Source organism: Montipora foliosa, unplaced genomic scaffold, assembly GCF_036669935.1.
Source record: "Montipora foliosa isolate CH-2021 unplaced genomic scaffold, ASM3666993v2 scaffold_309, whole genome shotgun sequence".
Taxonomy (NCBI): domain Eukaryota; kingdom Metazoa; phylum Cnidaria; class Anthozoa; order Scleractinia; family Acroporidae; genus Montipora; species Montipora foliosa.
Genome location: NW_027179610.1, coordinates 1 through 24483, shown reverse-complemented (window position 1 = coordinate 24483; position 24483 = coordinate 1). Strand labels below are relative to the sequence as shown.

Below are 24483 nucleotides of genomic sequence, written 5' to 3'. Positions count from 1 at the left end.
GAAAGCCCGTTCTTGTTGTGTGTTTGAGCGGGCAAGTTGAACTGAGCAAATAACTGTTCCTCTGTGATGGTTCTTTAACCCTTCACCGGCAATGGCATTGGTAAAATGCAGAGAGTTAATGTTTCCCGTTCAAAAATTCCTTTCAACATCCGGGGACTCGAGTAAACAAAGCTTTTCCTCGATTCCATGGAATGTCATTTTCTAAAGCTTGAATTGTGACGACAAGTTTTACAAGCGCGCGTGCTAATTAGCTCAATGCCCACAGAAAACCAAAGTAAAACAAGTCATATAACGACAAAATGTAGAGTCAAATAGAAGTCTACAACACGAGATATTCCCAAGCGGTCTCCCGTCGAAGTACTACTCTCGCCCTACAGGATTTGACTACGGGGATCGGACGAGACCCGGTTTTTTGCCTGTGGTATGGTCGTAGACGGAAGAAAGCCCGTTCTTGTTGTGTGTTTTGAGCGGGCAAGTTGAACTGAGCAAATAACTGTTTCCTCTGTGATGGTTCTTTAACCCTTCACCGGCAATGGCATTGGTAAAATGCAGAGAGTTAATGTTTCCCGTTCAAAAATTCCTTTCAACATCCGGGACTCGAGTAAACAAAGCTTTTCCCCGATTCGATTCCATGGAATGTCATTTTCTAAAGCTTGAATTGTGACGACAAGTTTTACAAGCGCGCGTGCTAATTAGCTCAATGCCCACAGAAAACCAAAGTAAAACAAGTCATATAACGACAAAATGTAGAGTCAAATAGAAGTCTACAACACGAGATATTCCCAAGCGGTCTCCCGTCGAAGTACTACTCTCGCCCTACAGGATTTGACTACGGGGATCGGACGAGACCCGGTTTTTTGCCTGTGGTATGGTCGTAGACGGAAGAAAGCCCGTTCTTGTTGTGTGTTTTAGCGGGCAAGTTGAACTGAGCAAATAACTGTTTCCTCTGTGATGGTTCTTTAACCCTTCACCGGCAATGGCATTGGTAAAATGCAGAGAGTTAATGTTTCCCGTTCAAAAATTCCTTTCAACATCCGGGACTCGAGTAAACAAAGCTTTTCCCGATTCGATTCCATGGAATGTCATTTTCTAAAGCTTGAATTGTGACGACAAGTTTTACAAGCGCGCGTGCTAATTAGCTCAATGCCCACAGAAAACCAAAGTAAAACAAGTCATATAACGACAAAATGTAGAGTCAAATAGAAGTCTACAACACGAGATATTCCCAAGCGGTCTCCCGTCGAAGTACTACTCTCGCCCTACAGGATTTGACTACGGGGATCGGACGAGACCCGGTTTTTTGCCTGTGGTATGGTCGTAGACGGAAGAAAGCCCGTTCTTGTTGTGTGTTTTGAGCGGGCAAGTTGAACTGAGCAAATAACTGTTTCCTCTGTGATGGTTCTTTAACCCTTCACCGGCAATGGCATTGGTAAAATGCAGAGAGTTAATGTTTCCCGTTCAAAAATTCCTTTCAACATCCGGGGACTCGAGTAAACAAAGCTTTTCCCCGATTCGATTCCATGGAATGTCATTTTCTAAAGCTTGAATTGTGACGACAAGTTTTACAAGCGCGCGTGCTAATTAGCTCAATGCCCACAGAAAACCAAAGTAAAACAAGTCATATAACGACAAAATGTAGAGTCAAATAGAAGTCTACAACACGAGATATTCCCAAGCGGTCTCCCGTCGAAGTACTACTCTCGCCCTACAGGATTTGACTACGGGGATCGGACGAGACCCGGTTTTTTGCCTGTGGTATGGTCGTAGACGGAAGAAAGCCCGTTCTTGTTGTGTGTTTTGAGCGGGCAAGTTGAACTGAGCAAATAACTGTTTCCTCTGTGATGGTTCTTTAACCCTTCACCGGCAATGGCATTGGTAAAATGCAGAGAGTTAATGTTTCCCGTTCAAAAATTCCTTTCAACATCCGGGGACTCGAGTAAACAAAGCTTTTCCTCGATTCCATGGAATGTCATTTTCTAAAGCTTGAATTGTGACGACAAGTTTTACAAGCGCGCGTGCTAATTAGCTCAATGCCCACAGAAAACCAAAGTAAAACAAGTCATATAACGACAAAATGTAGAGTCAAATAGAAGTCTACAACACGAGATATTCCCAAGCGGTCTCCCGTCGAAGTACTACTCTCGCCCTACAGGATTTGACTACGGGGATCGGACGAGACCCGGTTTTTTGCCTGTGGTATGGTCGTAGACGGAAGAAAGCCCGTTCTTGTTGTGTGTTTTGAGCGGGCAAGTTGAACTGAGCAAATAACTGTTTCCTCTGTGATGGTTCTTTAACCCTTCACCGGCAATGGCATTGGTAAAATGCAGAGAGTTAATGTTTCCCGTTCAAAAATTCCTTTCAACATCCGGGACTCGAGTAAACAAAGCTTTTCCTCGATTCCATGGAATGTCATTTTCTAAAGCTTGAATTGTGACGACAAGTTTTACAAGCGCGCGTGCTAATTAGCTCAATGCCCACAGAAAACCAAAGTAAAACAAGTCATATAACGACAAAATGTAGAGTCAAATAGAAGTCTACAACACGAGATATTCCCAAGCGGTCTCCCGTCGAAGTACTACTCTCGCCCTACAGGATTTGACTACGGGGATCGGACGAGACCCGGTTTTTTGCCTGTGGTATGGTCGTAGACGGAAGAAAGCCCGTTCTTGTTGTGTGTTTTGAGCGGGCAAGTTGAACTGAGCAAATAACTGTTTCCTCTGTGATGGTTCTTTAACCCTTCACCGGCAATGGCATTGGTAAAATGCAGAGAGTTAATGTTTCCCGTTCAAAAATTCCTTTCAACATCCGGGGACTCGAGTAAACAAAGCTTTTCCCCGATTCGATTCCATGGAATGTCATTTTCTAAAGCTTGAATTGTGACGACAAGTTTTACAAGCGCGCGTGCTAATTAGCTCAATGCCCACAGAAAACCAAAGTAAAACAAGTCATATAACGACAAAATGTAGAGTCAAATAGAAGTCTACAACACGAGATATTCCCAAGCGGTCTCCCGTCGAAGTACTACTCTCGCCCTACAGGATTTGACTACGGGGATCGGACGAGACCCGGTTTTTTGCCTGTGGTATGGTCGTAGACGGAAGAAAGCCCGTTCTTGTTGTGTGTTTTGAGCGGGCAAGTTGAACTGAGCAAATAACTGTTTCCTCTGTGATGGTTCTTTAACCCTTCACCGGCAATGGCATTGGTAAAATGCAGAGAGTTAATGTTTCCCGTTCAAAAATTCCTTTCAACATCCGGGGACTCGAGTAAACAAAGCTTTTCCCCGATTCGATTCCATGGAATGTCATTTTCTAAAGCTTGAATTGTGACGACAAGTTTTACAAGCGCGCGTGCTAATTAGCTCAATGCCCACAGAAAACCAAAGTAAAACAAGTCATATAACGACAAAATGTAGAGTCAAATAGAAGTCTACAACACGAGATATTCCCAAGCGGTCTCCCGTCGAAGTACTACTCTCGCCCTACAGGATTTGACTACGGGGATCGGACGAGACCCGTTTATTTGCCTGTGGTATGGTCGTAGACGGAAGAAAGCCCGTTCTTGTTGTGTGTTTTGAGCGGGCAAGTTGAACTGAGCAAATAACTGTTTCCTCTGTGATGGTTCTTTAACCCTTCACCGGCAATGGCATTGGTAAAATGCAGAGAGTTAATGTTTCCCGTTCAAAAATTCCTTTCAACATCCGGGGACTCGAGTAAACAAAGCTTTTCCCCGATTCGATTCCATGGAATGTCATTTTCTAAAGCTTGAATTGTGACGACAAGTTTTACAAGCGCGCGTGCTAATTAGCTCAATGCCCACAGAAAACCAAAGTAAAACAAGTCATATAACGACAAAATGTAGAGTCAAATAGAAGTCTACAACACGAGATATTCCCAAGCGGTCTCCCGTCGAAGTACTACTCTCGCCCTACAGGATTTGACTACGGGGATCGGACGAGACCCGGTTTTTTGCCTGTGGTATGGTCGTAGACGGAAGAAAGCCCGTTCTTGTTGTGTGTTTTGAGCGGGCAAGTTGAACTGAGCAAATAACTGTTTCCTCTGTGATGGTTCTTTAACCCTTCACCGGCAATGGCATTGGTAAAATGCAGAGAGTTAATGTTTCCCGTTCAAAAATTCCTTTCAACATCCGGGGACTCGAGTAAACAAAGCTTTTCCCCGATTCGATTCCATGGAATGTCATTTTCTAAAGCTTGAATTGTGACGACAAGTTTTACAAGCGCGCGTGCTAATTAGCTCAATGCCCACAGAAAACCAAAGTAAAACAAGTCATATAACGACAAAATGTAGAGTCAAATAGAAGTCTACAACACGAGATATTCCCAAGCGGTCTCCCGTCGAAGTACTACTCTCGCCCTACAGGATTTGACTACGGGGATCGGACGAGACCCGGTTTTTTGCCTGTGGTATGGTCGTAGACGGAAGAAAGCCCGTTCTTGTTGTGTGTTTTGAGCGGGCAAGTTGAACTGAGCAAATAACTGTTTCCTCTGTGATGGTTCTTTAACCCTTCACCGGCAATGGCATTGGTAAAATGCAGAGAGTTAATGTTTCCCGTTCAAAAATTCCTTTCAACATCCGGGGACTCGAGTAAACAAAGCTTTTCCCCGATTCGATTCCATGGAATGTCATTTTCTAAAGCTTGAATTGTGACGACAAGTTTTACAAGCGCGCGTGCTAATTAGCTCAATGCCCACAGAAAACCAAAGTAAAACAAGTCATATAACGACAAAATGTAGAGTCAAATAGAAGTCTACAACACGAGATATTCCCAAGCGGTCTCCCGTCGAAGTACTACTCTCGCCCTACAGGATTTGACTACGGGGATCGGACGAGACCCGGTTTTTTGCCTGTGGTATGGTCGTAGACGGAAGAAAGCCCGTTCTTGTTGTGTGTTTTGAGCGGGCAAGTTGAACTGAGCAAATAACTGTTTCCTCTGTGATGGTTCTTTAACCCTTCACCGGCAATGGCATTGGTAAAATGCAGAGAGTTAATGTTTCCCGTTCAAAAATTCCTTTCAACATCCGGGGACTCGAGTAAACAAAGCTTTTCCCCGATTCGATTCCATGGAATGTCATTTTCTAAAGCTTGAATTGTGACGACAAGTTTTACAAGCGCGCGTGCTAATTAGCTCAATGCCCACAGAAAACCAAAGTAAAACAAGTCATATAACGACAAAATGTAGAGTCAAATAGAAGTCTACAACACGAGATATTCCCAAGCGGTCTCCCGTCGAAGTACTACTCTCGCCCTACAGGATTTGACTACGGGGATCGGACGAGACCCGGTTTTTTGCCTGTGGTATGGTCGTAGACGGAAGAAAGCCCGTTCTTGTTGTGTGTTTTGAGCGGGCAAGTTGAACTGAGCAAATAACTGTTTCCTCTGTGATGGTTCTTTAACCCTTCACCGGCAATGGCATTGGTAAAATGCAGAGAGTTAATGTTTCCCGTTCAAAAATTCCTTTCAACATCCGGGGACTCGAGTAAACAAAGCTTTTCCCCGATTCGATTCCATGGAATGTCATTTTCTAAAGCTTGAATTGTGACGACAAGTTTTACAAGCGCGCGTGCTAATTAGCTCAATGCCCACAGAAAACCAAAGTAAAACAAGTCATATAACGACAAAATGTAGAGTCAAATAGAAGTCTACAACACGAGATATTCCCAAGCGGTCTCCCGTCGAAGTACTACTCTCGCCCTACAGGATTTGACTACGGGGATCGGACGAGACCCGGTTTTTTGCCTGTGGTATGGTCGTAGACGGAAGAAGAAAGCCCGTTCTTGTTGTGTGTTTTGAGCGGGCAAGTTGAACTGAGCAAATAACTGTTTCCTCTGTGATGGTTCTTTAACCCTTCACCGGCAATGGCATTGGTAAAATGCAGAGAGTTAATGTTTCCCGTTCAAAAATTCCTTTCAACATCCGGGGACTCGAGTAAACAAAGCTTTTCCCCGATTCGATTCCATGGAATGTCATTTTCTAAAGCTTGAATTGTGACGACAAGTTTTACAAGCGCGCGTGCTAATTAGCTCAATGCCCACAGAAAACCAAAGTAAAACAAGTCATATAACGAAAAAGTGTAGAGTCAAATAGAAGTCTACAACACGAGATATTCCCAAGCGGTCTCCCGTCGAAGTACTACTCTCGCCCTACAGGATTTGACTACGGGGATCGGACGAGACCCGGTTTTTTGCCTGTGGTATGGTCGTAGACGGAAGAAAGCCCGTTCTTGTTGTGTGTTTTGAGCGGGCAAGTTGAACTGAGCAAATAACTGTTTCCTCTGTGATGGTTCTTTAACCCTTCACCGGCAATGGCATTGGTAAAATGCAGAGAGTTAATGTTTCCCGTTCAAAAATTCCTTTCAACATCCGGGGACTCGAGTAAACAAAGCTTTTCCCCGATTCGATTCCATGGAATGTCATTTTCTAAAGCTTGAATTGTGACGACAAGTTTTACAAGCGCGCGTGCTAATTAGCTCAATGCCCACAGAAAACCAAACTAAAACAAGTCATAACGACAACATGTAGAGTCAAATAGAAGTCTACAACACAAGATATTCCCAATCGGTCTCCCGTCGAAGTACTACTCTCGCCCTACAGGATTTGACTACGGGGATCGGACGAGACCCGGTTTTTTGCCTGTGGTATGGTCGTAGACGGAAGAAAGCCCGTTCTTGTTGTGTGTTTTGAGCGGGCAAGTTGAACTGAGCAAATAACTGTTTCCTCTGTGATGGTTCTTTAACCCTTCACCGGCAATGGCATTGGTAAAATGCAGAGAGTTAATGTTTCCCGTTCAAAAATTCCTTTCAACATCCGGGGACTCGAGTAAACAAAGCTTTTCCCCGATTCGATTCCATGGAATGTCATTTTCTAAAGCTTGAATTGTGACGACAAGTTTTACAAGCGCGCGTGCTAATTAGCTCAATGCCCACAGAAAACCAAAGTAAAACAAGTCATATAACGACAAAATGTAGAGTCAAATAGAAGTCTACAACACGAGATATTCCCAAGCGGTCTCCCGTCGAAGTACTACTCTCGCCCTACAGGATTTGACTACGGGGATCGGACGAGACCCGGTTTTTTGCCTGTGGTATGGTCGTAGACGGAAGAAAGCCCGTTCTTGTTGTGTGTTTTGAGCGGGCAAGTTGAACTGAGCAAATAACTGTTTCCTCTGTGATGGTTCTTTAACCCTTCACCGGCAATGGCATTGGTAAAATGCAGAGAGTTAATGTTTCCCGTTCAAAAATTCCTTTCAACATCCGGGGACTCGAGTAAACAAAGCTTTTCCCCGATTCGATTCCATGGAATGTCATTTTCTAAAGCTTGAATTGTGACGACAAGTTTTACAAGCGCGCGTGCTAATTAGCTCAATGCCCACAGAAAACCAAAGTAAAACAAGTCATATAACGACAAAATGTAGAGTCAAATAGAAGTCTACAACACGAGATATTCCCAAGCGGTCTCCCGTCGAAGTACTACTCTCGCCCTACAGGATTTGACTACGGGGATCGGACGAGACCCGGTTTTTTGCCTGTGGTATGGTCGTAGACGGAAGAAAGCCCGTTCTTGTTGTGTGTTTTGAGCGGGCAAGTTGAACTGAGCAAATAACTGTTTCCTCTGTGATGGTTCTTTAACCCTTCACCGGCAATGGCATTGGTAAAATGCAGAGAGTTAATGTTTCCCGTTCAAAAATTCCTTTCAACATCCGGGGACTCGAGTAAACAAAGCTTTTCCCCGATTCGATTCCATGGAATGTCATTTTCTAAAGCTTGAATTGTGACGACAAGTTTTACAAGCGCGCGTGCTAATTAGCTCAATGCCCACAGAAAACCAAAGTAAAACAAGTCATATAACGACAAAATGTAGAGTCAAATAGAAGTCTACAACACGAGATATTCCCAAGCGGTCTCCCGTCGAAGTACTACTCTCGCCCTACAGGATTTGACTACGGGGATCGGACGAGACCCGGTTTTTTGCCTGTGGTATGGTCGTAGACGGAAGAAAGCCCGTTCTTGTTGTGTGTTTTGAGCGGGCAAGTTGAACTGAGCAAATAACTGTTTCCTCTGTGATGGTTCTTTAACCCTTCACCGGCAATGGCATTGGTAAAATGCAGAGAGTTAATGTTTCCCGTTCAAAAATTCCTTTCAACATCCGGGGACTCGAGTAAACAAAGCTTTTCCCCGATTCGATTCCATGGAATGTCATTTTCTAAAGCTTGAATTGTGACGACAAGTTTTACAAGCGCGCGTGCTAATTAGCTCAATGCCCACAGAAAACCAAAGTAAAACAAGTCATATAACGACAAAATGTAGAGTCAAATAGAAGTCTACAACACGAGATATTCCCAAGCGGTCTCCCGTCGAAGTACTACTCTCGCCCTACAGGATTTGACTACGGGGATCGGACGAGACCCGGTTTTTTGCCTGTGGTATGGTCGTAGACGGAAGAAAGCCCGTTCTTGTTGTGTTTTGAGCGGGCAAGTTGAACTGAGCAAATAACTGTTTCCTCTGTGATGGTTCTTTAACCCTTCACCGGCAATGGCATTGGTAAAATGCAGAGAGTTAATGTTTCCCGTTCAAAAATTCCTTTCAACATCCGGGGACTCGAGTAAACAAAGCTTTTCCCCGATTCGATTCCATGGAATGTCATTTTCTAAAGCTTGAATTGTGACGACAAGTTTTACAAGCGCGCGTGCTAATTAGCTCAATGCCCACAGAAAACCAAAGTAAAACAAGTCATATAACGACAAAATGTAGAGTCAAATAGAAGTCTACAACACGAGATATTCCCAAGCGGTCTCCCGTCGAAGTACTACTCTCGCCCTACAGGATTTGACTACGGGGATCGGACGAGACCCGGTTTTTTGCCTGTGGTATGGTCGTAGACGGAAGAAAGCCCGTTCTTGTTGTGTGTTTTGAGCGGGCAAGTTGAACTGAGCAAATAACTGTTTCCTCTGTGATGGTTCTTTAACCCTTCACCGGCAATGGCATTGGTAAAATGCAGAGAGTTAATGTTTCCCGTTCAAAAATTCCTTTCAACATCCGGGGACTCGAGTAAACAAAGCTTTTCCCCGATTCGATTCCATGGAATGTCATTTTCTAAAGCTTGAATTGTGACGACAAGTTTTACAAGCGCGCGTGCTAATTAGCTCAATGCCCACAGAAAACCAAAGTAAAACAAGTCATATAACGACAAAATGTAGAGTCAAATAGAAGTCTACAACACGAGATATTCCCAAGCGGTCTCCCGTCGAAGTACTACTCTCGCCCTACAGGATTTGACTACGGGGATCGGACGAGACCCGGTTTTTTGCCTGTGGTATGGTCGTAGACGGAAGAAAGCCCGTTCTTGTTGTGTGTTTTGAGCGGGCAAGTTGAACTGAGCAAATAACTGTTTCCTCTGTGATGGTTCTTTAACCCTTCACCGGCAATGGCATTGGTAAAATGCAGAGAGTTAATGTTTCCCGTTCAAAAATTCCTTTCAACATCCGGGGACTCGAGTAAACAAAGCTTTTCCCCGATTCGATTCCATGGAATGTCATTTTCTAAAGCTTGAATTGTGACGACAAGTTTTACAAGCGCGCGTGCTAATTAGCTCAATGCCCACAGAAAACCAAAGTAAAACAAGTCATATAACGACAAAATGTAGAGTCAAATAGAAGTCTACAACACGAGATATTCCCAAGCGGTCTCCCGTCGAAGTACTACTCTCGCCCTACAGGATTTGACTACGGGGATCGGACGAGACCCGGTTTTTTGCCTGTGGTATGGTCGTAGACGGAAGAAAGCCCGTTCTTGTTGTGTGTTTTGAGCGGGCAAGTTGAACTGAGCAAATAACTGTTTCCTCTGTGATGGTTCTTTAACCCTTCACCGGCAATGGCATTGGTAAAATGCAGAGAGTTAATGTTTCCCGTTCAAAAATTCCTTTCAACATCCGGGGACTCGAGTAAACAAAGCTTTTCCCCGATTCGATTCCATGGAATGTCATTTTCTAAAGCTTGAATTGTGACGACAAGTTTTACAAGCGCGCGTGCTAATTAGCTCAATGCCCACAGAAAACCAAAGTAAAACAAGTCATATAACGACAAAATGTAGAGTCAAATAGAAGTCTACAACACGAGATATTCCCAAGCGGTCTCCCGTCGAAGTACTACTCTCGCCCTACAGGATTTGACTACGGGGATCGGACGAGACCCGGTTTTTTGCCTGTGGTATGGTCGTAGACGGAAGAAAGCCCGTTCTTGTTGTGTGTTTTGAGCGGGCAAGTTGAACTGAGCAAATAACTGTTTCCTCTGTGATGGTTCTTTAACCCTTCACCGGCAATGGCATTGGTAAAATGCAGAGAGTTAATGTTTCCCGTTCAAAAATTCCTTTCAACATCCGGGGACTCGAGTAAACAAAGCTTTTCCCCGATTCGATTCCATGGAATGTCATTTTCTAAAGCTTGAATTGTGACGACAAGTTTTACAAGCGCGCGTGCTAATTAGCTCAATGCCCACAGAAAACCAAAGTAAAACAAGTCATATAACGACAAAATGTAGAGTCAAATAGAAGTCTACAACACGAGATATTCCCAAGCGGTCTCCCGTCGAAGTACTACTCTCGCCCTACAGGATTTGACTACGGGGATCGGACGAGACCCGGTTTTTTGCCTGTGGTATGGTCGTAGACGGAAGAAAGCCCGTTCTTGTTGTGTGTTTTGAGCGGGCAAGTTGAACTGAGCAAATAACTGTTTCCTCTGTGATGGTTCTTTAACCCTTCACCGGCAATGGCATTGGTAAAATGCAGAGAGTTAATGTTTCCCGTTCAAAAATTCCTTTCAACATCCGGGGACTCGAGTAAACAAAGCTTTTCCCCGATTCGATTCCATGGAATGTCATTTTCTAAAGCTTGAATTGTGACGACAAGTTTTACAAGCGCGCGTGCTAATTAGCTCAATGCCCACAGAAAACCAAAGTAAAACAAGTCATATAACGACAAAATGTAGAGTCAAATAGAAGTCTACAACACGAGATATTCCCAAGCGGTCTCCCGTCGAAGTACTACTCTCGCCCTACAGGATTTGACTACGGGGATCGGACGAGACCCGGTTTTTTGCCTGTGGTATGGTCGTAGACGGAAGAAAGCCCGTTCTTGTTGTGTGTTTTGAGCGGGCAAGTTGAACTGAGCAAATAACTGTTTCCTCTGTGATGGTTCTTTAACCCTTCACCGGCAATGGCATTGGTAAAATGCAGAGAGTTAATGTTTCCCGTTCAAAAATTCCTTTCAACATCCGGGACTCGAGTAAACAAAGCTTTTCCCCGATTCGATTCCATGGAATGTCATTTTCTAAAGCTTGAATTGTGACGACAAGTTTTACAAGCGCGCGTGCTAATTAGCTCAATGCCCACAGAAAACCAAAGTAAAACAAGTCATATAACGACAAAATGTAGAGTCAAATAGAAGTCTACAACACGAGATATTCCCAAGCGGTCTCCCGTCGAAGTACTACTCTCGCCCTACAGGATTTGACTACGGGGATCGGACGAGACCCGGTTTTTTGCCTGTGGTATGGTCGTAGACGGAAGAAAGCCCGTTCTTGTTGTGTGTTTTGAGCGGGCAAGTTGAACTGAGCAAATAACTGTTTCCTCTGTGATGGTTCTTTAACCCTTCACCGGCAATGGCATTGGTAAAATGCAGAGAGTTAATGTTTCCCGTTCAAAAATTCCTTTCAACATCCGGGACTCGAGTAAACAAAGCTTTTCCCCGATTCGATTCCATGGAATGTCATTTTCTAAAGCTTGAATTGTGACGACAAGTTTTACAAGCGCGCGTGCTAATTAGCTCAATGCCCACAGAAAACCAAAGTAAAACAAGTCATATAACGACAAAATGTAGAGTCAAATAGAAGTCTACAACACGAGATATTCCCAAGCGGTCTCCCGTCGAAGTACTACTCTCGCCCTACAGGATTTGACTACGGGGATCGGACGAGACCCGGTTTTTTGCCTGTGGTATGGTCGTAGACGGAAGAAAGCCCGTTCTTGTTGTGTGTTTTGAGCGGGCAAGTTGAACTGAGCAAATAACTGTTTCCTCTGTGATGGTTCTTTAACCCTTCACCGGCAATGGCATTGGTAAAATGCAGAGAGTTAATGTTTCCCGTTCAAAAATTCCTTTCAACATCCGGGACTCGAGTAAACAAAGCTTTTCCCCGATTCGATTCCATGGAATGTCATTTTCTAAAGCTTGAATTGTGACGACAAGTTTTACAAGCGCGCGTGCTAATTAGCTCAATGCCCACAGAAAACCAAAGTAAAACAAGTCATATAACGACAAAATGTAGAGTCAAATAGAAGTCTACAACACGAGATATTCCCAAGCGGTCTCCCGTCGAAGTACTACTCTCGCCCTACAGGATTTGACTACGGGGATCGGACGAGACCCGGTTTTTTGCCTGTGGTATGGTCGTAGACGGAAGAAAGCCCGTTCTTGTTGTGTGTTTTGAGCGGGCAAGTTGAACTGAGCAAATAACTGTTTCCTCTGTGATGGTTCTTTAACCCTTCACCGGCAATGGCATTGGTAAAATGCAGAGAGTTAATGTTTCCCGTTCAAAAATTCCTTTCAACATCCGGGGACTCGAGTAAACAAAGCTTTTCCCCGATTCGATTCCATGGAATGTCATTTTCTAAAGCTTGAATTGTGACGACAAGTTTTACAAGCGCGCGTGCTAATTAGCTCAATGCCCACAGAAAACCAAAGTAAAACAAGTCATATAACGACAAAATGTAGAGTCAAATAGAAGTCTACAACACGAGATATTCCCAAGCGGTCTCCCGTCGAAGTACTACTCTCGCCCTACAGGATTTGACTACGGGGATCGGACGAGACCCGGTTTTTTGCCTGTGGTATGGTCGTAGACGGAAGAAAGCCCGTTCTTGTTGTGTGTTTTGAGCGGGCAAGTTGAACTGAGCAAATAACTGTTTCCTCTGTGATGGTTCTTTAACCCTTCACCGGCAATGGCATTGGTAAAATGCAGAGAGTTAATGTTTCCCGTTCAAAAATTCCTTTCAACATCCGGGGACTCGAGTAAACAAAGCTTTTCCCCGATTCGATTCCATGGAATGTCATTTTCTAAAGCTTGAATTGTGACGACAAGTTTTACAAGCGCGCGTGCTAATTAGCTCAATGCCCACAGAAAACCAAAGTAAAACAAGTCATATAACGACAAAATGTAGAGTCAAATAGAAGTCTACAACACGAGATATTCCCAAGCGGTCTCCCGTCGAAGTACTACTCTCGCCCTACAGGATTTGACTACGGGGATCGGACGAGACCCGGTTTTTTGCCTGTGGTATGGTCGTAGACGGAAGAAAGCCCGTTCTTGTTGTGTGTTTTGAGCGGGCAAGTTGAACTGAGCAAATAACTGTTTCCTCTGTGATGGTTCTTTAACCCTTCACCGGCAATGGCATTGGTAAAATGCAGAGAGTTAATGTTTCCCGTTCAAAAATTCCTTTCAACATCCGGGGACTCGAGTAAACAAAGCTTTTCCCCGATTCGATTCCATGGAATGTCATTTTCTAAAGCTTGAATTGTGACGACAAGTTTTACAAGCGCGCGTGCTAATTAGCTCAATGCCCACAGAAAACCAAAGTAAAACAAGTCATATAACGACAAAATGTAGAGTCAAATAGAAGTCTACAACACGAGATATTCCCAAGCGGTCTCCCGTCGAAGTACTACTCTCGCCCTACAGGATTTGACTACGGGGATCGGACGAGACCCGGTTTTTTGCCTGTGGTATGGTCGTAGACGGAAGAAAGCCCGTTCTTGTTGTGTGTTTTGAGCGGGCAAGTTGAACTGAGCAAATAACTGTTTCCTCTGTGATGGTTCTTTAACCCTTCACCGGCAATGGCATTGGTAAAATGCAGAGAGTTAATGTTTCCCGTTCAAAAATTCCTTTCAACATCCGGGGACTCGAGTAAACAAAGCTTTTCCCCGATTCGATTCCATGGAATGTCATTTTCTAAAGCTTGAATTGTGACGACAAGTTTTACAAGCGCGCGTGCTAATTAGCTCAATGCCCACAGAAAACCAAAGTAAAACAAGTCATATAACGACAAAATGTAGAGTCAAATAGAAGTCTACAACACGAGATATTCCCAAGCGGTCTCCCGTCGAAGTACTACTCTCGCCCTACAGGATTTGACTACGGGGATCGGACGAGACCCGGTTTTTTGCCTGTGGTATGGTCGTAGACGGAAGAAAGCCCGTTCTTGTTGTGTGTTTTGAGCGGGCAAGTTGAACTGAGCAAATAACTGTTTCCTCTGTGATGGTTCTTTAACCCTTCACCGGCAATGGCATTGGTAAAATGCAGAGAGTTAATGTTTCCCGTTCAAAAATTCCTTTCAACATCCGGGACTCGAGTAAACAAAGCTTTTCCCCGATTCGATTCCATGGAATGTCATTTTCTAAAGCTTGAATTGTGACGACAAGTTTTACAAGCGCGCGTGCTAATTAGCTCAATGCCCACAGAAAACCAAAGTAAAACAAGTCATATAACGACAAAATGTAGAGTCAAATAGAAGTCTACAACACGAGATATTCCCAAGCGGTCTCCCGTCGAAGTACTACTCTCGCCCTACAGGATTTGACTACGGGGATCGGACGAGACCCGGTTTTTTGCCTGTGGTATGGTCGTAGACGGAAGAAAGCCCGTTCTTGTTGTGTGTTTTGAGCGGGCAAGTTGAACTGAGCAAATAACTGTTTCCTCTGTGATGGTTCTTTAACCCTTCACCGGCAATGGCATTGGTAAAATGCAGAGAGTTAATGTTTCCCGTTCAAAAATTCCTTTCAACATCCGGGGACTCGAGTAAACAAAGCTTTTCCCCGATTCGATTCCATGGAATGTCATTTTCTAAAGCTTGAATTGTGACGACAAGTTTTACAAGCGCGCGTGCTAATTAGCTCAATGCCCACAGAAAACCAAAGTAAAACAAGTCATATAACGACAAAATGTAGAGTCAAATAGAAGTCTACAACACGAGATATTCCCAAGCGGTCTCCCGTCGAAGTACTACTCTCGCCCTACAGGATTTGACTACGGGGATCGGACGAGACCCGGTTTTTTGCCTGGGGGATGGTCGTAGACGGAAGAAAGCCCGTTCTTGTTGTGTGTTTTGAGCGGGCAAGTTGAACTGAGCAAATAACTGTTTCCTCTGTGATGGTTCTTTAACCCTTCACCGGCAATGGCATTGGTAAAATGCAGAGAGTTAATGTTTCCCGTTCAAAAATTCCTTTCAACATCCGGGGACTCGAGTAAACAAAGCTTTTCCCCGATTCGATTCCATGGAATGTCATTTTCTAAAGCTTGAATTGTGACGACAAGTTTTACAAGCGCGCGTGCTAATTAGCTCAATGCCCACAGAAAACCAAAGTAAAACAAGTCATATAACGACAAAATGTAGAGTCAAATAGAAGTCTACAACACGAGATATTCCCAAGCGGTCTCCCGTCGAAGTACTACTCTCGCCCTACAGGATTTGACTACGGGGATCGGACGAGACCCGGTTTTTTGCCTGTGGTATGGTCGTAGACGGAAGAAAGCCCGTTCTTGTTGTGTGTTTTGAGCGGGCAAGTTGAACTGAGCAAATAACTGTTTCCTCTGTGATGGTTCTTTAACCCTTCACCGGCAATGGCATTGGTAAAATGCAGAGAGTTAATGTTTCCCGTTCAAAAATTCCTTTCAACATCCGGGGACTCGAGTAAACAAAGCTTTTCCCCGATTCGATTCCATGGAATGTCATTTTCTAAAGCTTGAATTGTGACGACAAGTTTTACAAGCGCGCGTGCTAATTAGCTCAATGCCCACAGAAAACCAAAGTAAAACAAGTCATATAACGACAAAATGTAGAGTCAAATAGAAGTCTACAACACGAGATATTCCCAAGCGGTCTCCCGTCGAAGTACTACTCTCGCCCTACAGGATTTGACTACGGGGATCGGACGAGACCCGGTTTTTTGCCTGTGGTATGGTCGTAGACGGAAGAAAGCCCGTTCTTGTTGTGTGTTTTGAGCGGGCAAGTTGAACTGAGCAAATAACTGTTTCCTCTGTGATGGTTCTTTAACCCTTCACCGGCAATGGCATTGGTAAAATGCAGAGAGTTAATGTTTCCCGTTCAAAAATTCCTTTCAACATCCGGGGACTCGAGTAAACAAAGCTTTTCCCCGATTCGATTCCATGGAATGTCATTTTCTAAAGCTTGAATTGTGACGACAAGTTTTACAAGCGCGCGTGCTAATTAGCTCAATGCCCACAGAAAACCAAAGTAAAACAAGTCATATAACGACAAAATGTAGAGTCAAATAGAAGTCTACAACACGAGATATTCCCAAGCGGTCTCCCGTCGAAGTACTACTCTCGCCCTACAGGATTTGACTACGGGGATCGGACGAGACCCGGTTTTTTGCCTGTGGTATGGTCGTAGACGGAAGAAAGCCCGTTCTTGTTGTGTGTTTTGAGCGGGCAAGTTGAACTGAGCAAATAACTGTTTCCTCTGTGATGGTTCTTTAACCCTTCACCGGCAATGGCATTGGTAAAATGCAGAGAGTTAATGTTTCCCGTTCAAAAATTCCTTTCAACATCCGGGGACTCGAGTAAACAAAGCTTTTCCCCGATTCGATTCCATGGAATGTCATTTTCTAAAGCTTGAATTGTGACGACAAGTTTTACAAGCGCGCGTGCTAATTAGCTCAATGCCCACAGAAAACCAAAGTAAAACAAGTCATATAACGACAAAATGTAGAGTCAAATAGAAGTCTACAACACGAGATATTCCCAAGCGGTCTCCCGTCGAAGTACTACTCTCGCCCTACAGGATTTGACTACGGGGATCGGACGAGACCCGGTTTTTTGCCTGTGGTATGGTCGTAGACGGAAGAAAGCCCGTTCTTGTTGTGTGTTTTGAGCGGGCAAGTTGAACTGAGCAAATAACTGTTTCCTCTGTGATGGTTCTTTAACCCTTCACCGGCAATGGCATTGGTAAAATGCAGAGAGTTAATGTTTCCCGTTCAAAAATTCCTTTCAACATCCGGGGACTCGAGTAAACAAAGCTTTTCCCCGATTCGATTCCATGGAATGTCATTTTCTAAAGCTTGAATTGTGACGACAAGTTTTACAAGCGCGCGTGCTAATTAGCTCAATGCCCACAGAAAACCAAAGTAAAACAAGTCATATAACGACAAAATGTAGAGTCAAATAGAAATCTACAACACGAGATATTCCCAAGCGGTCTCCCGTCGAAGTACTACTCTCGCCCTACAGGATTTGACTACGGGGATCGGACGAGACCCGGTTTTTTGCCTGTGGTATGGTCGTAGACGGAAGAAAGCCCGTTCTTGTTGTGTGTTTTGAGCGGGCAAGTTGAACTGAGCAAATAACTGTTTCCTCTGTGATGGTTCTTTAACCCTTCACCGGCAATGGCATTGGTAAAATGCAGAGAGTTAATGTTTCCCGTTCAAAAATTCCTTTCAACATCCGGGGACTCGAGTAAACAAAGCTTTTCCCCGATTCGATTCCATGGAATGTCATTTTCTAAAGCTTGAATTGTGACGACAAGTTTTACAAGCGCGCGTGCTAATTAGCTCAATGCCCACAGAAAACCAAAGTAAAACAAGTCATATAACGACAAAATGTAGAGTCAAATAGAAGTCTACAACACGAGATATTCCCAAGCGGTCTCCCGTCGAAGTACTACTCTCGCCCTACAGGATTTGACTACGGGGATCGGACGAGACCCGGTTTTTTGCCTGTGGTATGGTCGTAGACGGAAGAAAGCCCGTTCTTGTTGTGTGTTTGAGCGGGCAAGTTGAACTGAGCAAATAACTGTTTCCTCTGTGATGGTTCTTTAACCCTTCACCGGCAATGGCATTGGTAAAATGCAGAGAGTTAATGTTTCCCGTTCAAAAATTCCTTTCAACATCCGGGGACTCGAGTAAACAAAGCTTTTCCCCGATTCGATTCCATGGAATGTCATTTTCTAAAGCTTGAATTGTGACGACAAGTTTTACAAGCGCGCGTGCTAATTAGCTCAATGCCCACAGAAAACCAAAGTAAAACAAGTCATATAACGACAAAATGTAGAGTCAAATAGAAGTCTACAACACGAGATATTCCCAAGCGGTCTCCCGTCGAAGTACTACTCTCGCCCTACAGGATTTGACTACGGGGATCGGACGAGACCCGGTTTTTTGCCTGTGGTATGGTCGTAGACGGAAGAAAGCCCGTTCTTGTTGTGTGTTTTGAGCGGGCAAGTTGAACTGAGCAAATAACTGTTTCCTCTGTGATGGTTCTTTAACCCTTCACCGGCAATGGCATTGGTAAAATGCAGAGAGTTAATGTTTCCCGTTCAAAAATTCCTTTCAACATCCGGGGACTCGAGTAAACAAAGCTTTTCCCCGATTCGATTCCATGGAATGTCATTTTCTAAAGCTTGAATTGTGACGACAAGTTTTACAAGCGCGCGTGCTAATTAGCTCAATGCCCACAGAAAACCAAAGTAAAACAAGTCATATAACGACAAAATGTAGAGTCAAATAGAAGTCTACAACACGAGATATTCCCAAGCGGTCTCCCGTCGAAGTACTACTCTCGCCCTACAGGATTTGACTACGGGGATCGGACGAGACCCGGTTTTTTGCCTGTGGTATGGTCGTAGACGGAAGAAAGCCCGTTCTTGTTGTGTGTTTTGAGCGGGCAAGTTGAACTGAGCAAATAACTGTTTCCTCTGTGATGGTTCTTTAACCCTTCACCGGCAATGGCATTGGTAAAATGCAGAGAGTTAATGTTTCCCGTTCAAAAATTCCTTTCAACATCCGGGGACTCGAGTAAACAAAGCTTTTCCCCGATTCGATTCCATGGAATGTCATTTTCTAAAGCTTGAATTGTGACGACAAGTTTTACAAGCGCGCGTGCTAATTAGCTCAATGCCCACAGAAAACCAAAGTAAAACAAGTCATATAACGACAAAATGTAGAGTCAAATAGAAGTCTACAACACGAGATATTCCCAAGCGGTCTCCCGTCGAAGTACTACTCTCGCCCTACAGGATTTGACTACGGGGATCGGACGAGACCCGGTTTTTTGCCTGTGGTATGGTCGTAGACGGAAGAAAGCCCGTTCTTGTTGTGTGTTTTGAGCGGGCAAGTTGAACTGAGCAAATAACTGTTTCCTCTGTGATGGTTCTTTAACCCTTCACCGGCAATGGCATTGGTAAAATGCAGAGAGTTAATGTTTCCCGTTCAAAAATTCCTTTCAACATCCGGGGACTCGAGTAAACAAAGCTTTTCCCCGATTCGATTCCATGGAATGTCATTTTCTAAAGCTTGAATTGTGACGACAAGTTTTACAAGCGCGCGTGCTAATTAGCTCAATGCCCACAGAAAACCAAAGTAAAACAAGTCATATAACGACAAAATGTAGAGTCAAATAGAAGTCTACAACACGAGATATTCCCAAGCGGTCTCCCGTCGAAGTACTACTCTCGCCCTACAGGATTTGACTACGGGGATCGGACGAGACCCGGTTTTTTGCCTGTGGTATGGTCGTAGACGGAAGAAGAAAGCCCGTTCTTGTTGTGTGTTTTGAGCGGGCAAGTTGAACTGAGCAAATAACTGTTTCCTCTGTGATGGTTCTTTAACCCTTCACCGGCAATGGCATTGGTAAAATGCAGAGAGTTAATGTTTCCCGTTCAAAAATTCCTTTCAACATCCGGGGACTCGAGTAAACAAAGCTTTTCCCCGATTCGATTCCATGGAATGTCATTTTCTAAAGCTTGAATTGTGACGACAAGTTTTACAAGCGCGCGTGCTAATTAGCTCAATGCCCACAGAAAACCAAAGTAAAACAAGTCATATAACGACAAAATGTAGAGTCAAATAGAAGTCTACAACACGAGATATTCCCAAGCGGTCTCCCGTCGAAGTACTACTCTCGCCCTACAGGATTTGACTACGGGGATCGGACGAGACCCGGTTTTTTGCCTGTGGTATGGTCGTAGACGGAAGAAAGCCCGTTCTTGTTGTGTGTTTTGAGCGGGCAAGTTGAACTGAGCAAATAACTGTTTCCTCTGTGATGGTTCTTTAACCCTTCACCGGCAATGGCATTGGTAAAATGCAGAGAGTTAATGTTTCCCGTTCAAAAATTCCTTTCAACATCGGGGACTCGAGTAAACAAAGCTTTTCCCCGATTCGATTCCATGGAATGTCATTTTCTAAAGCTTGAATTGTGACGACAAGTTTTACAAGCGCGCGTGCTAATTAGCTCAATGCCCACAGAAAACCAAAGTAAAACAAGTCATATAACGACAAAATGTAGAGTCAAATAGAAGTCTACAACACGAGATATTCCCAAGCGGTCTCCCGTCGAAGTACTACTCTCGCCCTACAGGATTTGACTACGGGGATCGGACGAGACCCGGTTTTTTGCCTGTGGTATGGTCGTAGACGGAAGAAAGCCCGTTCTTGTTGTGTGTTTTGAGCGGGCAAGTTGAACTGAGCAAATAACTGTTTCCTCTGTGATGGTTCTTTAACCCTTCACCGGCAATGGCATTGGTAAAATGCAGAGAGTTAATGTTTCCCGTTCAAAAATTCCTTTCAACATCCGGGGACTCGAGTAAACAAAGCTTTTCCCCGATTCGATTCCATGGAATGTCATTTTCTAAAGCTTGAATTGTGACGACAAGTTTTACAAGCGCGCGTGCTAATTAGCTCAATGCCCACAGAAAACCAAAGTAAAACAAGTCATATAACGACAAAATGTAGAGTCAAATAGAAGTCTACAACACGAGATATTCCCAAGCGGTCTCCCGTCGAAGTACTACTCTCGCCCTACAGGATTTGACTACGGGGATCGGACGAGACCCGGTTTTTTGCCTGTGGTATGGTCGTAGACGACGGAAGAAAGCCCGTTCTTGTTGTGTGTTTTGAGCGGGCAAGTTGAACTGAGCAAATAACTGTTTCCTCTGTGATGGTTCTTTAACCCTTCACCGGCAATGGCATTGGTAAAATGCAGAGAGTTAATGTTTCCCGTTCAAAAATTCCTTTCAACATCCGGGGACTCGAGTAAACAAAGCTTTTCCCCGATTCGATTCCATGGAATGTCATTTTCTAAAGCTTGAATTGTGACGACAAGTTTTACAAGCGCGCGTGCTAATTAGCTCAATGCCCACAGAAAACCAAAGTAAAACAAGTCATATAACGACAAAATGTAGAGTCAAATAGAAGTCTACAACACGAGATATTCCCAAGCGGTCTCCCGTCGAAGTACTACTCTCGCCCTACAGGATTTGACTACGGGGATCGGACGAGACCCGGTTTTTTGCCTGTGGTATGGTCGTAGACGGAAGAAAGCCCGTTCTTGTTGTGTGTTTTGAGCGGGCAAGTTGAACTGAGCAAATAACTGTTTCCTCTGTGATGGTTCTTTAACCCTTCACCGGCAATGGCATTGGTAAAATGCAGAGAGTTAATGTTTCCCGTTCAAAAATTCCTTTCAACATCCGGGGACTCGAGTAAACAAAGCTTTTCCCCGATTCGATTCCATGGAATGTCATTTTCTAAAGCTTGAATTGTGACGACAAGTTTTACAAGCGCGCGTGCTAATTAGCTCAATGCCCACAGAAAACCAAAGTAAAACAAGTCATATAACGACAAAATGTAGAGTCAAATAGAAGTCTACAACACGAGATATTCCCAAGCGGTCTCCCGTCGAAGTACTACTCTCGCCCTACAGGATTTGACTACGGGGATCGGACGAGACCCGGTTTTTTGCCTGTGGTATGGTCGTAGACGGAAGAAAGCCCGTTCTTGTTGTGTGTTTTGAGCGGGCAAGTTGAACTGAGCAAATAACTGTTTCCTCTGTGATGGTTCTTTAACCCTTCACCGGCAATGGCATTGGTAAAATGCAGAGAGTTAATGTTTCCCGTTCAAAAATTCCTTTCAACATCCGGGGACTCGAGTAAACAAAGCTTTTCCCCGATTCGATTCCATGGAATGTCATTTTCTAAAGCTTGAATTGTGACGACAAGTTTTACAAGCGCGCGTGCTAATTAGCTCAATGCCCACAGAAAACCAAAGTAAAACAAGTCATATAACGACAAAATGTAGAGTCAAATAGAAGTCTACAACACGAGATATTCCCAAGCGGTCTCCCGTCGAAGTACTACTCTCGCCCTACAGGATTTGACTACGGGGATCGGACGAGACCCGGTTTTTTGCCTGTGGTATGGTCGTAGACGGAAGAAAGCCCGTTCTTGTTGTGTGTTTTGAGCGGGCAAGTTGAACTGAGCAAATAACTGTTTCCTCTGTGATGGTTCTTTAACCCTTCACCGGCAATGGCATTGGTAAAATGCAGAGAGTTAATGTTTCCCGTTCAAAAATTCCTTTCAACATCCGGGGACTCGAGTAAACAAAGCTTTTCCCCGATTCGATTCCATGGAATGTCATTTTCTAAAGCTTGAATTGTGACGACAAGTTTTACAAGCGCGCGTGCTAATTAGCTCAATGCCCACAGAAAACCAAAGTAAACAAGTCATATAACGACAAAATGTAGAGTCAAATAGAAGTCTACAACACGAGATATTCCCAAGCGGTCTCCCGTCGAAGTACTACTCTCGCCCTACAGGATTTGACTACGGGGATCGGACGAGACCCGGTTTTTTGCCTGTGGTATGGTCGTAGACGGAAGAAAGCCCGTTCTTGTTGTGTGTTTTGAGCGGGCAAGTTGAACTGAGCAAATAACTGTTTCCTCTGTGATGGTTCTTTAACCCTTCACCGGCAATGGCATTGGTAAAATGCAGAGAGTTAATGTTTCCCGTTCAAAAATTCCTTTCAACATCCGGGGACTCGAGTAAACAAAGCTTTTCCCCGATTCGATTCCATGGAATGTCATTTTCTAAAGCTTGAATTGTGACGACAAGTTTTACAAGCGCGCGTGCTAATTAGCTCAATGCCCACAGAAAACCAAAGTAAAACAAGTCATATAACGACAAAATGTAGAGTCAAATAGAAGTCTACAACACGAGATATTCCCAAGCGGTCTCCCGTCGAAGTACTACTCTCGCCCTACAGGATTTGACTACGGGGATCGGACGAGACCCGGTTTTTTGCCTGTGGTATGGTCGTAGACGGAAGAAAGCCCGTTCTTGTTGTGTGTTTTGAGCGGGCAAGTTGAACTGAGCAAATAACTGTTTCCTCTGTGATGGTTCTTTAACCCTTCACCGGCAATGGCATTGGTAAAATGCAGAGAGTTAATGTTTCCCGTTCAAAAATTCCTTTCAACATCCGGGGACTCGAGTAAACAAAGCTTTTCCCCGATTCGATTCCATGGAATGTCATTTTCTAAAGCTTGAATTGTGACGACAAGTTTTACAAGCGCGCGTGCTAATTAGCTCAATGCCCACAGAAAACCAAAGTAAAACAAGTCATATAACGACAAAATGTAGAGTCAAATAGAAGTCTACAACACGAGATATTCCCAAGCGGTCTCCCGTCGAAGTACTACTCTCGCCCTACAGGATTTGACTACGGGGATCGGACGAGACCCGGTTTTTTGCCTGTGGTATGGTCGTAGACGGAAGAAAGCCCGTTCTTGTTGTGTGTTTTGAGCGGGCAAGTTGAACTGAGCAAATAACTGTTTCCTCTGTGATGGTTCTTTAACCCTTCACCGGCAATGGCATTGGTAAAATGCAGAGAGTTAATGTTTCCCGTTCAAAAATTCCTTTCAACATCCGGGGACTCGAGTAAACAAAGCTTTTCCCCGATTCGATTCCATGGAATGTCATTTTCTAAAGCTTGAATTGTGACGACAAGTTTTACAAGCGCGCGTGCTAATTAGCTCAATGCCCACAGAAAACCAAAGTAAAACAAGTCATATAACGACAAAATGTAGAGTCAAATAGAAGTCTACAACACGAGATATTCCCAAGCGGTCTCCCGTCGAAGTACTACTCTCGCCCTACAGGATTTGACTACGGGGATCGGACGAGACCCGGTTTTTTGCCTGTGGTATGGTCGTAGACGGAAGAAAGCCCGTTCTTGTTGTGTGTTTTGAGCGGGCAAGTTGAACTGAGCAAATAACTGTTTCCTCTGTGATGGTTCTTTAACCCTTCACCGGCAATGGCATTGGTAAAATGCAGAGAGTTAATGTTTCCCGTTCAAAAATTCCTTTCAACATCCGGGGACTCGAGTAAACAAAGCTTTTCCCCGATTCGATTCCATGGAATGTCATTTTCTAAAGCTTGAATTGTGACGACAAGTTTTACAAGCGCGCGTGCTAATTAGCTCAATGCCCACAGAAAACCAAAGTAAAACAAGTCATATAACGACAAAATGTAGAGTCAAATAGAAGTCTACAACACGAGATATTCCCAAGCGGTCTCCCGTCGAAGTACTACTCTCGCCCTACAGGATTTGACTACGGGGATCGGACGAGACCCGGTTTTTTGC

The 24483-nt window shown here is 44.1% G+C and overlaps 52 non-coding genes and 2 pseudogenes across 52 annotated transcripts; all 54 read right to left on the bottom strand.

Annotated features, from left to right (window-relative positions):
• Positions 1–316: 316 nt before the first annotated feature.
• Positions 317–435, bottom strand: LOC137987205 (5S ribosomal RNA). The gene has a single exon (XR_011120366.1). It is a non-coding gene; the product is annotated as a 5S ribosomal RNA (ribosomal RNA).
• Positions 436–761: 326 nt separating this feature from the next.
• Positions 762–880, bottom strand: LOC137987204 (5S ribosomal RNA). The gene has a single exon (XR_011120365.1). It is a non-coding gene; the product is annotated as a 5S ribosomal RNA (ribosomal RNA).
• A 324-nt stretch (positions 881–1204) lies between these two features.
• On the bottom strand, positions 1205–1323 carry LOC137987203 (5S ribosomal RNA). The gene has a single exon (XR_011120364.1). It is a non-coding gene; the product is annotated as a 5S ribosomal RNA (ribosomal RNA).
• A 327-nt stretch (positions 1324–1650) lies between these two features.
• On the bottom strand, positions 1651–1769 carry LOC137987202 (5S ribosomal RNA). Its single transcript, XR_011120363.1, has one exon. It is a non-coding gene; the product is annotated as a 5S ribosomal RNA (ribosomal RNA).
• A 322-nt stretch (positions 1770–2091) lies between these two features.
• On the bottom strand, positions 2092–2210 carry LOC137987201 (5S ribosomal RNA). The gene has a single exon (XR_011120362.1). It is a non-coding gene; the product is annotated as a 5S ribosomal RNA (ribosomal RNA).
• A 321-nt stretch (positions 2211–2531) lies between these two features.
• On the bottom strand, positions 2532–2650 carry LOC137987199 (5S ribosomal RNA). Its single transcript, XR_011120360.1, has one exon. It is a non-coding gene; the product is annotated as a 5S ribosomal RNA (ribosomal RNA).
• Positions 2651–2977: 327 nt separating this feature from the next.
• On the bottom strand, positions 2978–3096 carry LOC137987198 (5S ribosomal RNA). The gene has a single exon (XR_011120359.1). It is a non-coding gene; the product is annotated as a 5S ribosomal RNA (ribosomal RNA).
• A 327-nt stretch (positions 3097–3423) lies between these two features.
• LOC137987148 (5S ribosomal RNA) lies at positions 3424–3542 on the bottom strand (annotated as a pseudogene).
• Positions 3543–3869: 327 nt separating this feature from the next.
• Positions 3870–3988, bottom strand: LOC137987197 (5S ribosomal RNA). Its single transcript, XR_011120358.1, has one exon. It is a non-coding gene; the product is annotated as a 5S ribosomal RNA (ribosomal RNA).
• A 327-nt stretch (positions 3989–4315) lies between these two features.
• LOC137987196 (5S ribosomal RNA) lies at positions 4316–4434 on the bottom strand. The gene has a single exon (XR_011120357.1). It is a non-coding gene; the product is annotated as a 5S ribosomal RNA (ribosomal RNA).
• A 327-nt stretch (positions 4435–4761) lies between these two features.
• On the bottom strand, positions 4762–4880 carry LOC137987195 (5S ribosomal RNA). Its single transcript, XR_011120356.1, has one exon. It is a non-coding gene; the product is annotated as a 5S ribosomal RNA (ribosomal RNA).
• A 327-nt stretch (positions 4881–5207) lies between these two features.
• LOC137987194 (5S ribosomal RNA) lies at positions 5208–5326 on the bottom strand. The gene has a single exon (XR_011120355.1). It is a non-coding gene; the product is annotated as a 5S ribosomal RNA (ribosomal RNA).
• Positions 5327–5653: 327 nt separating this feature from the next.
• Positions 5654–5772, bottom strand: LOC137987193 (5S ribosomal RNA). The gene has a single exon (XR_011120354.1). It is a non-coding gene; the product is annotated as a 5S ribosomal RNA (ribosomal RNA).
• Positions 5773–6102: 330 nt separating this feature from the next.
• Positions 6103–6221, bottom strand: LOC137987191 (5S ribosomal RNA). The gene has a single exon (XR_011120353.1). It is a non-coding gene; the product is annotated as a 5S ribosomal RNA (ribosomal RNA).
• A 325-nt stretch (positions 6222–6546) lies between these two features.
• LOC137987146 (5S ribosomal RNA) lies at positions 6547–6665 on the bottom strand. The gene has a single exon (XR_011120317.1). It is a non-coding gene; the product is annotated as a 5S ribosomal RNA (ribosomal RNA).
• A 327-nt stretch (positions 6666–6992) lies between these two features.
• LOC137987190 (5S ribosomal RNA) lies at positions 6993–7111 on the bottom strand. The gene has a single exon (XR_011120352.1). It is a non-coding gene; the product is annotated as a 5S ribosomal RNA (ribosomal RNA).
• A 327-nt stretch (positions 7112–7438) lies between these two features.
• LOC137987189 (5S ribosomal RNA) lies at positions 7439–7557 on the bottom strand. Its single transcript, XR_011120351.1, has one exon. It is a non-coding gene; the product is annotated as a 5S ribosomal RNA (ribosomal RNA).
• Positions 7558–7884: 327 nt separating this feature from the next.
• LOC137987187 (5S ribosomal RNA) lies at positions 7885–8003 on the bottom strand. Its single transcript, XR_011120349.1, has one exon. It is a non-coding gene; the product is annotated as a 5S ribosomal RNA (ribosomal RNA).
• A 327-nt stretch (positions 8004–8330) lies between these two features.
• On the bottom strand, positions 8331–8449 carry LOC137987186 (5S ribosomal RNA). Its single transcript, XR_011120348.1, has one exon. It is a non-coding gene; the product is annotated as a 5S ribosomal RNA (ribosomal RNA).
• A 325-nt stretch (positions 8450–8774) lies between these two features.
• Positions 8775–8893, bottom strand: LOC137987185 (5S ribosomal RNA). The gene has a single exon (XR_011120347.1). It is a non-coding gene; the product is annotated as a 5S ribosomal RNA (ribosomal RNA).
• Positions 8894–9220: 327 nt separating this feature from the next.
• On the bottom strand, positions 9221–9339 carry LOC137987184 (5S ribosomal RNA). The gene has a single exon (XR_011120346.1). It is a non-coding gene; the product is annotated as a 5S ribosomal RNA (ribosomal RNA).
• A 327-nt stretch (positions 9340–9666) lies between these two features.
• LOC137987183 (5S ribosomal RNA) lies at positions 9667–9785 on the bottom strand. Its single transcript, XR_011120345.1, has one exon. It is a non-coding gene; the product is annotated as a 5S ribosomal RNA (ribosomal RNA).
• A 327-nt stretch (positions 9786–10112) lies between these two features.
• Positions 10113–10231, bottom strand: LOC137987182 (5S ribosomal RNA). The gene has a single exon (XR_011120344.1). It is a non-coding gene; the product is annotated as a 5S ribosomal RNA (ribosomal RNA).
• A 327-nt stretch (positions 10232–10558) lies between these two features.
• LOC137987181 (5S ribosomal RNA) lies at positions 10559–10677 on the bottom strand. Its single transcript, XR_011120343.1, has one exon. It is a non-coding gene; the product is annotated as a 5S ribosomal RNA (ribosomal RNA).
• A 327-nt stretch (positions 10678–11004) lies between these two features.
• On the bottom strand, positions 11005–11123 carry LOC137987180 (5S ribosomal RNA). Its single transcript, XR_011120342.1, has one exon. It is a non-coding gene; the product is annotated as a 5S ribosomal RNA (ribosomal RNA).
• Positions 11124–11449: 326 nt separating this feature from the next.
• On the bottom strand, positions 11450–11568 carry LOC137987179 (5S ribosomal RNA). The gene has a single exon (XR_011120341.1). It is a non-coding gene; the product is annotated as a 5S ribosomal RNA (ribosomal RNA).
• A 326-nt stretch (positions 11569–11894) lies between these two features.
• On the bottom strand, positions 11895–12013 carry LOC137987178 (5S ribosomal RNA). The gene has a single exon (XR_011120340.1). It is a non-coding gene; the product is annotated as a 5S ribosomal RNA (ribosomal RNA).
• Positions 12014–12339: 326 nt separating this feature from the next.
• On the bottom strand, positions 12340–12458 carry LOC137987175 (5S ribosomal RNA). The gene has a single exon (XR_011120338.1). It is a non-coding gene; the product is annotated as a 5S ribosomal RNA (ribosomal RNA).
• Positions 12459–12785: 327 nt separating this feature from the next.
• On the bottom strand, positions 12786–12904 carry LOC137987174 (5S ribosomal RNA). The gene has a single exon (XR_011120337.1). It is a non-coding gene; the product is annotated as a 5S ribosomal RNA (ribosomal RNA).
• Positions 12905–13231: 327 nt separating this feature from the next.
• On the bottom strand, positions 13232–13350 carry LOC137987173 (5S ribosomal RNA). Its single transcript, XR_011120336.1, has one exon. It is a non-coding gene; the product is annotated as a 5S ribosomal RNA (ribosomal RNA).
• A 327-nt stretch (positions 13351–13677) lies between these two features.
• On the bottom strand, positions 13678–13796 carry LOC137987172 (5S ribosomal RNA). The gene has a single exon (XR_011120335.1). It is a non-coding gene; the product is annotated as a 5S ribosomal RNA (ribosomal RNA).
• Positions 13797–14123: 327 nt separating this feature from the next.
• LOC137987171 (5S ribosomal RNA) lies at positions 14124–14242 on the bottom strand. Its single transcript, XR_011120334.1, has one exon. It is a non-coding gene; the product is annotated as a 5S ribosomal RNA (ribosomal RNA).
• A 326-nt stretch (positions 14243–14568) lies between these two features.
• Positions 14569–14687, bottom strand: LOC137987170 (5S ribosomal RNA). Its single transcript, XR_011120333.1, has one exon. It is a non-coding gene; the product is annotated as a 5S ribosomal RNA (ribosomal RNA).
• A 327-nt stretch (positions 14688–15014) lies between these two features.
• LOC137987147 (5S ribosomal RNA) lies at positions 15015–15133 on the bottom strand (annotated as a pseudogene).
• Positions 15134–15460: 327 nt separating this feature from the next.
• On the bottom strand, positions 15461–15579 carry LOC137987169 (5S ribosomal RNA). The gene has a single exon (XR_011120332.1). It is a non-coding gene; the product is annotated as a 5S ribosomal RNA (ribosomal RNA).
• Positions 15580–15906: 327 nt separating this feature from the next.
• LOC137987168 (5S ribosomal RNA) lies at positions 15907–16025 on the bottom strand. Its single transcript, XR_011120331.1, has one exon. It is a non-coding gene; the product is annotated as a 5S ribosomal RNA (ribosomal RNA).
• Positions 16026–16352: 327 nt separating this feature from the next.
• Positions 16353–16471, bottom strand: LOC137987167 (5S ribosomal RNA). Its single transcript, XR_011120330.1, has one exon. It is a non-coding gene; the product is annotated as a 5S ribosomal RNA (ribosomal RNA).
• A 327-nt stretch (positions 16472–16798) lies between these two features.
• Positions 16799–16917, bottom strand: LOC137987166 (5S ribosomal RNA). The gene has a single exon (XR_011120329.1). It is a non-coding gene; the product is annotated as a 5S ribosomal RNA (ribosomal RNA).
• A 327-nt stretch (positions 16918–17244) lies between these two features.
• LOC137987145 (5S ribosomal RNA) lies at positions 17245–17363 on the bottom strand. The gene has a single exon (XR_011120316.1). It is a non-coding gene; the product is annotated as a 5S ribosomal RNA (ribosomal RNA).
• Positions 17364–17690: 327 nt separating this feature from the next.
• Positions 17691–17809, bottom strand: LOC137987164 (5S ribosomal RNA). Its single transcript, XR_011120327.1, has one exon. It is a non-coding gene; the product is annotated as a 5S ribosomal RNA (ribosomal RNA).
• Positions 17810–18135: 326 nt separating this feature from the next.
• Positions 18136–18254, bottom strand: LOC137987163 (5S ribosomal RNA). The gene has a single exon (XR_011120326.1). It is a non-coding gene; the product is annotated as a 5S ribosomal RNA (ribosomal RNA).
• Positions 18255–18581: 327 nt separating this feature from the next.
• Positions 18582–18700, bottom strand: LOC137987162 (5S ribosomal RNA). Its single transcript, XR_011120325.1, has one exon. It is a non-coding gene; the product is annotated as a 5S ribosomal RNA (ribosomal RNA).
• A 327-nt stretch (positions 18701–19027) lies between these two features.
• On the bottom strand, positions 19028–19146 carry LOC137987161 (5S ribosomal RNA). Its single transcript, XR_011120324.1, has one exon. It is a non-coding gene; the product is annotated as a 5S ribosomal RNA (ribosomal RNA).
• Positions 19147–19473: 327 nt separating this feature from the next.
• Positions 19474–19592, bottom strand: LOC137987159 (5S ribosomal RNA). The gene has a single exon (XR_011120323.1). It is a non-coding gene; the product is annotated as a 5S ribosomal RNA (ribosomal RNA).
• A 330-nt stretch (positions 19593–19922) lies between these two features.
• LOC137987158 (5S ribosomal RNA) lies at positions 19923–20041 on the bottom strand. Its single transcript, XR_011120322.1, has one exon. It is a non-coding gene; the product is annotated as a 5S ribosomal RNA (ribosomal RNA).
• A 326-nt stretch (positions 20042–20367) lies between these two features.
• On the bottom strand, positions 20368–20486 carry LOC137987157 (5S ribosomal RNA). Its single transcript, XR_011120321.1, has one exon. It is a non-coding gene; the product is annotated as a 5S ribosomal RNA (ribosomal RNA).
• A 327-nt stretch (positions 20487–20813) lies between these two features.
• Positions 20814–20932, bottom strand: LOC137987156 (5S ribosomal RNA). Its single transcript, XR_011120320.1, has one exon. It is a non-coding gene; the product is annotated as a 5S ribosomal RNA (ribosomal RNA).
• A 330-nt stretch (positions 20933–21262) lies between these two features.
• Positions 21263–21381, bottom strand: LOC137987155 (5S ribosomal RNA). Its single transcript, XR_011120319.1, has one exon. It is a non-coding gene; the product is annotated as a 5S ribosomal RNA (ribosomal RNA).
• A 327-nt stretch (positions 21382–21708) lies between these two features.
• On the bottom strand, positions 21709–21827 carry LOC137987150 (5S ribosomal RNA). The gene has a single exon (XR_011120318.1). It is a non-coding gene; the product is annotated as a 5S ribosomal RNA (ribosomal RNA).
• Positions 21828–22154: 327 nt separating this feature from the next.
• On the bottom strand, positions 22155–22273 carry LOC137987200 (5S ribosomal RNA). Its single transcript, XR_011120361.1, has one exon. It is a non-coding gene; the product is annotated as a 5S ribosomal RNA (ribosomal RNA).
• Positions 22274–22599: 326 nt separating this feature from the next.
• Positions 22600–22718, bottom strand: LOC137987188 (5S ribosomal RNA). The gene has a single exon (XR_011120350.1). It is a non-coding gene; the product is annotated as a 5S ribosomal RNA (ribosomal RNA).
• Positions 22719–23045: 327 nt separating this feature from the next.
• LOC137987177 (5S ribosomal RNA) lies at positions 23046–23164 on the bottom strand. Its single transcript, XR_011120339.1, has one exon. It is a non-coding gene; the product is annotated as a 5S ribosomal RNA (ribosomal RNA).
• Positions 23165–23491: 327 nt separating this feature from the next.
• LOC137987165 (5S ribosomal RNA) lies at positions 23492–23610 on the bottom strand. The gene has a single exon (XR_011120328.1). It is a non-coding gene; the product is annotated as a 5S ribosomal RNA (ribosomal RNA).
• A 327-nt stretch (positions 23611–23937) lies between these two features.
• LOC137987142 (5S ribosomal RNA) lies at positions 23938–24056 on the bottom strand. The gene has a single exon (XR_011120314.1). It is a non-coding gene; the product is annotated as a 5S ribosomal RNA (ribosomal RNA).
• Between the last annotated feature and the right edge of the window lie 427 nt (positions 24057–24483).